The sequence below is a fragment of the Pogona vitticeps genome, chromosome 4 (assembly GCF_051106095.1).
Source record: "Pogona vitticeps strain Pit_001003342236 chromosome 4, PviZW2.1, whole genome shotgun sequence".
NCBI lineage: Eukaryota > Metazoa > Chordata > Lepidosauria > Squamata > Agamidae > Pogona > Pogona vitticeps.
In genome coordinates, this window is record NC_135786.1 from 93,107,554 (window position 1) to 93,113,553 (window position 6,000).

The window sequence follows — 6,000 nt, forward strand, 5'->3', positions numbered from 1 at the left end:
AGAAGAGATTAGCTGTGGAAAAAACCAACCAACCAACCAACCAGAGATTAATGCCCAATGCATGGCCAGGCTAATATAATTTTCTTTCTAGGGCAAAAGGCATGGAATATACCACCTTATCACCTTATATACCCATGAAATCTGCACATTTATCTAAAGAGAGTGTACATCTCAACTGTTCATATGGGACTTAAATTTTTTTAAAGGCTAAACCTTCTCACGTTTTCTAAAACTATTATCTATCTAAGCACCTTCTTCTGGTATGTTTCATAAAAATGGTAGTTTAATCTGTGGTGTTGGGAGAGAGGGTGATAAAATGGTAATGTTTTAAGGTGTTTTTAAGTGTTTTAACTAATTGTTTTAATACTGAAAATATGTTTTTAATGCATTAAGCTATTGTGGTTTTACTTGGCTTGGTGTTTTTTTTTAATCATTTTTGAGCTATCTTGAGTCCCTTCGTTAGAACAAAGGCAGCAGAAGGAAGGAAGGAATTCAAGCAATCAAACCATCAGGAAAGTTAGCATGAACCTGCTAGATTACATTAAAAGGCCCTGATTTCTTTTGTCTTCTGAGATGACACAGTTTTTGACAAGGTTTTTTTTTTTGGTTACACTGCCTTGTCTTTACAATGCTTTATTCAGGTAGGCTAACTGAAATCTTCATATACAGTAGTAACAAGGAAGGACCTTTCTGTTTTTCCAGGCTGCCAGAATATCATCCAAATATTTTTGGTTTTTATTTTTTAACAAACCATAGTTCTGTTGCCTCCTTGTTATTACTAGCTCTGCTGTCTGAATGCATGTATTTCTCATCTGAATTTTTTAAAAAGAATATTTGTTGTCCCCCCCCCCGAGAGTACAAATATTAAAGCCTGCCTATAGCTTTAAATAAAGGAATCATCCTCTCCATTAAAGCAGTAGACTCGATGACCAATGGAGTCCTTTCATCCCTATGGCAATACCTTGGATACCATTCTGCTAGACAACACTTTCAACCTTCTCTAATTTTAACCAGAGAATAAAAATATCTTGTTCCAACTACATAGTGCTAATGAATCGAGATGCATTCTAGCTATGTGCTCTCGCGAGGAAAGGCACATCCCTGCTGAGGAAAGTTACCCTTCTGCATACAAATTTCCTATATTTTATTTAAGAGGCACAGCTACATAGACAGAAGAAGGGATGTGAATTCACACTTTAAAAAAGAGAGAAAGGAGTAGTAGGATGTGGCCTTTCAACAAACCAACCTATATAATCTGACTTTGCCAGATGGTTTAGTTTAGCTTGTTCCTTTGTGTGCATGTGTATATGTTTAAGTGTGTATAGGTGAGGGTATATAAAATGTATAGGGAAATTGGTCTGTTTCACCTTGTGCTTCATCTGAAATGTCGAGATGTCAAATTTTGTTTTGTCCCAAATGCAAAGAATTTTGCTAAATTATCTCTTTAAAAAAAGTATAAATAACAAAATCCAATAGGCTGTGCTATTAGTATGGAGGGGACTGTGTTTTAAACGACCATTGCACAGGCGTTGAAAATGAGGAGCCCCTCAGAAAGAGTTGAGCCTCATTAAGCAGCAATTTAAAAAAAAAATGACACCACAGAAAAATGAAAAGGGACATGTAGTTGGAAAACAAACAAAGCCAGAGATGAAGTACAGTCAGTTTTTTGCACACACATCTCCCGCAACTGAATAGGTGGAGATCTTATAGAAATGTGGGTACAATCTACTCTCTACTCTGCATATTCAGTCTGTATTTTGGTGATGAAAGCTGGGCTAGTATGTTGTGCTCACTTCTACTCCTAATGAACTCAGATCAGACAAAAGGCAAGGCTCAAATGGAACACAACATGGTGCTGAGATCGCCTCCAAACTGCCTTCCCTGATCCAACTTTGCACTTGCAAGGTTCTCCAGAAGATGGGGGTGGGGGAGAGAAGTCCTGCTAATTTGTCTTTGGTACACCAGCTCTTCGCAAGTGGCCCACCAGGCTGAACACATTCTTTCCCTAGACACTTTCACATGCTTGACTACTCCTGCTGTTTCAGTAGACACTGAGAGGCAGAAAGGAGTTTATTTATTTATTTATTTGATTTCTAACCCACCTTTCTCCAAAAATGGTGACTGCAGGCAACTTCCAACAAGATTAAGTACAAATAAAAACACAAACAACAGTATCATTTTGTACCCATTTAGACACGCAAGAGCTTATTTATTAATGTAAGAGAGAGAGAGAGAGAGAGAGAGAGAGAGAGAGAGGACTAATAGTGATAATTAAGAAGTGGTTTTTATCAGTTCCACTCCTCTGGTGAGTTTCCATGGCCAAGCGGGGGTTCAAACTTTGTTCTCCAGAGTCCTAGTCCGTCACCTTCTGCTAATTAAATGCTACTAGTTAAATGCTCTTTTAATTAGTAGAATTCCTGTAGGAAACCTACCCTGAGTCTTCCTCTTTTCAGTCACAACATAAAGAAATGAAGCCCAACTCTCATATTTGGGGAAGAAGCACAGTCACATTTCTGTTTGGTGTGCGAGAGAAACAATTGTAAGAAAGAATGATAACAAGCCTTATCGATGTACTTCTCAGGCAACAGAATGTCATGATCCTCTTGCTGTGCTTTTGCAAATATGTAGGATTTGTGTGTGTGTGTGCGTGCGTGTGTTTGCCAGTAAAGACTTACCAAACACAAGGATGCCTTTTGGATACACAAGGCTGCCGCGGTATTTATCTCCTCAGGAATCTTGTCATTAGATTCAAACTTTCAAATGAGCTGCCAGCTCCAATTAATAATTAATGGCCAAAATGTTCGCACTTTGAGAGGCCGCTTCAAGTCTGGTGTGTTCCATTTAAAGTTTGAACACTTGTGTATTTACTGTAATTCCACCTTTCATCCCTTAGTGTCAGCCTTAAAGGCAGATGCATGACATGTGACACACAGTTGCATGTATCTTTTGGGAGGCTAGACTCTTCAGTTGAAGACGAAAGTGGGGAGCGTTGTTTAACTTTTCAAGCCCTTCCAATTCTTGGTTGCTCTCCCTACACCCAGTTCAGTGCTGCTTACCCACTCCCCCCATCCACATACTTCTTTTGACCTCCACAAGAAGTGAAGCTATCACAGTATCTTTTCCCATAGGAGAGAGAGAGAGGAAGGTCAACATGATTCTGAACACAAACAATGGCCAGAGTATAAGGTGTTAAGCAGTTGCCCTTACTTGCCAGTCCTTCCCTGAAAAGCATGGCCTCTTGAAGATGCTGTGGTTTAAAACAAAATGAAAGAAAACAGAAAGAAAAAAAAGCAGCTGGGGAAAAGATACACAACAGAGCACCACGTAATCCCAACTTCCCACCTAAATCTTTAATGCTTTAATCACATTTCTTATTTGGCTATCCCAGGTGGAATGTTTTAACACGAATCTGTCTCCCTCACAGATAAGGTTCCCATTTTTTTTGCTATGAGGAAGTTAGTCAGCAGCCGCTGTTAATTATGAAGGAGAACAAAATGCTACCAGTGGAAAATGTGTATGTTCCCAGCAGTGCATGTTAGCTTTAATGTGTTTTGACAAGCAGGCATGAGGAATCATTAAAAAAAAAAAAGAGCAAGAGCTGAAAAAGAGAATTGTTTGTGGAGAACATGATCCAACCAACATGTGGAAAAGATTTTGGTTTAAGCCCTGAAGTCAAACTGATTGCGAGATTCTATACAATGTTAAAGGCATCTCATGATCAGGTAATAAGAGCATGAGTTATTGTAGGTTTTTATATTGTGAGAAGTATTCCAAACTCATTCACCAAAAGTTGAGTTAAAAGCTGATATTCAATATTTAATTCATAAAACAGGGTGCTTACACCCTACTGAAAAGCAATACATGTGCCCATCTTAGTATCAAGCCAATTGACTCACTGCAATTGTCTTGGCAAAGAGCCCATGTGAAACAACCCCATCGTCTTCAAATGTCCCCATCCATTTTCTGGACAGTAAATACATGATGCAATGCTTTGACTCCACTTAAAAAAAACAACAACACTTGGCTTCACATCATTTTGAAGCCATTGCCTCTAACTGACAGCTATTTGTTTCCAGTATAAGAATGAGATAAGGAATGAGTTTTTTTGTCCTTGTTTTCTTAGTGTATACAAAATATCTGTAGAAACTATTGTGTTTTCTCTTTTGGAAAAAAAAACAACAGAAGTCAAATATAGAAGGATTAGATGATTGATCAAAAAGACACAAACAACCAATCTGATGCTTCTAATTTCTGAATGTACATGCAATATAGTAGCAATTCTCATAGAGCTTTCTCTTTTTTGCAACTTGTAGGGAAACATTCTGGAAAATACATAGACTCCTATCAAGAAAATGACCAGAAGATGTCATACCATTTCACAGGTGAGGGGTTGTTGTTCTTCCTGTTGCTGTTGTTGTTCTTGTTACATTTCTCATTCTCAAGCACAAGGAAGAGACAATCTAATATTTATATCCCTAGCTTTCTGAATGTTTGGTAATTGGTGGAGGACTGAAATGAGAAGGCTTAGAAGGAAAAGAAATGCAAAAATTTCAAAGGAGAGAAAACAGTTGTCATAACACAAACAGAAGTGGGGTGGTAATACAGATAACCCTGCATAAATGAGCTAATTAACATAGGTAATGAGACAAAAATACTTTGTCCCTGTTCAAACTAAAGGAGACAGAGGTGAATTGCTTTTTATATATTCTTGTTCAGTTGTTTCTTTTGGAATCTGCCTTTGAAGTATTTTTGTTCAAGGAGAGCCACCTATCAGAGAAAGGGTCTAAAGAAACTGAACTGTTAATCCATGTTTTTTTAAAAAAATATTACTGTTTATGATACCAGATTTGTATCAATTTATTCTTCTGTATTGAGATTTACCCATTTGCCCTAGATCAGCTCCTATCGCTTTTCCCAGCTCCTGCCAACGTAGCAGTTCGAAAGCATGTAAAAATGCGAGTAGATAAATAGGTACCACCTTGGTTGGAAGTTAGCAGCATTCCGTGTCTTAGTTGCGCTGGCCACGTGACCACAGAAACTGCCTACAGACAAACACTGGTTCTACGGTTTGGAAACGGGGATGAGCACCACACCCTAGAGTCGGACATGACTACGTCAAATGCTATGTGTCTTTGATGGCAAATGATGTGCATATCTCGTTGGCAAATGCTCAGTTCTATGAACCCCTGATGCTGTTGTTTATTTGTATGTGCAGTGCCCCAGCCTCCCTAAGGAGTGCTTAGCACTCAATCAGAGAGTTTGACAGGCCACTTACCTACCACCCTTGCGCTGAGAGTCCCAAGACCTCAGCAGTGCATAGTATAAGCCCCCTGAACAAGTCTGACCTTAAAAGAACACTTTACTTTTACCCAGTACTTTGCAAGTACTGATACATGGGCTTTGTGATTCCTTAGAACTCACAACAGCTCAGTTAGGTAGGACTCTTATAGATAGCTAGTTTGTGGCCATCTCCACTCCCTGGATTTAGCCAGATCCTGCTGTTCAAGAGACCAGACCTTTCTAAGAATTTTTATAATTAATTTATATTAGAAAAATAGAGTTTAATAGAATCAGCTTATATTGCTTAAGCTTTAGCATAAATAACATATTCAAAGATCATTACAGGACAGATCCTGAAGCTGAGGCTCCAATCCTTTTGGCCATCTCATGAGAAGAGAAGACTCCCTGTATAAGACCCTGATGTTAGGAAAGTGTGAAGGCAAGAGGAGAAGGGGACGACAGAGGACAAGATGACTGGACAGTGTGACCAAAGCTACCAACATGAATTCAACCAAACTGAGGGAAGCAGTGGAAGACAGGAGGGCCTGGCATGCTCTGGTCCATGGGGCCACAACAACAACAGCATTCCATTCCATTTCAGCCTCTCTCTCCATTCCCTCTCAACCTTCTCCATCTCTTCCCTTAACTTCTTCCGCCACTCCTTGGTCACTTTCTCATGCATCCGCTTTTTTCTTTGGAACCCTTAGCTTTTCCACTTGC

The 6,000-nt window shown here is 39.1% G+C and overlaps 1 long non-coding RNA gene across 1 annotated transcript in view; it reads left to right on the top strand.

Annotated features, from left to right (window-relative positions):
• The window catches only part of LOC144588638 (uncharacterized), a 43,588-nt gene extending 37,898 nt beyond the window's left edge, over positions 1–5,690 (top strand). The window contains exon 2 of the long non-coding RNA XR_013544274.1: positions 4,314–5,690. This is a non-coding gene — a long non-coding RNA (uncharacterized LOC144588638). The remainder of the gene's footprint in view (positions 1–4,313) is intronic.
• The last annotated feature ends 310 nt before the right edge of the window (positions 5,691–6,000 follow it).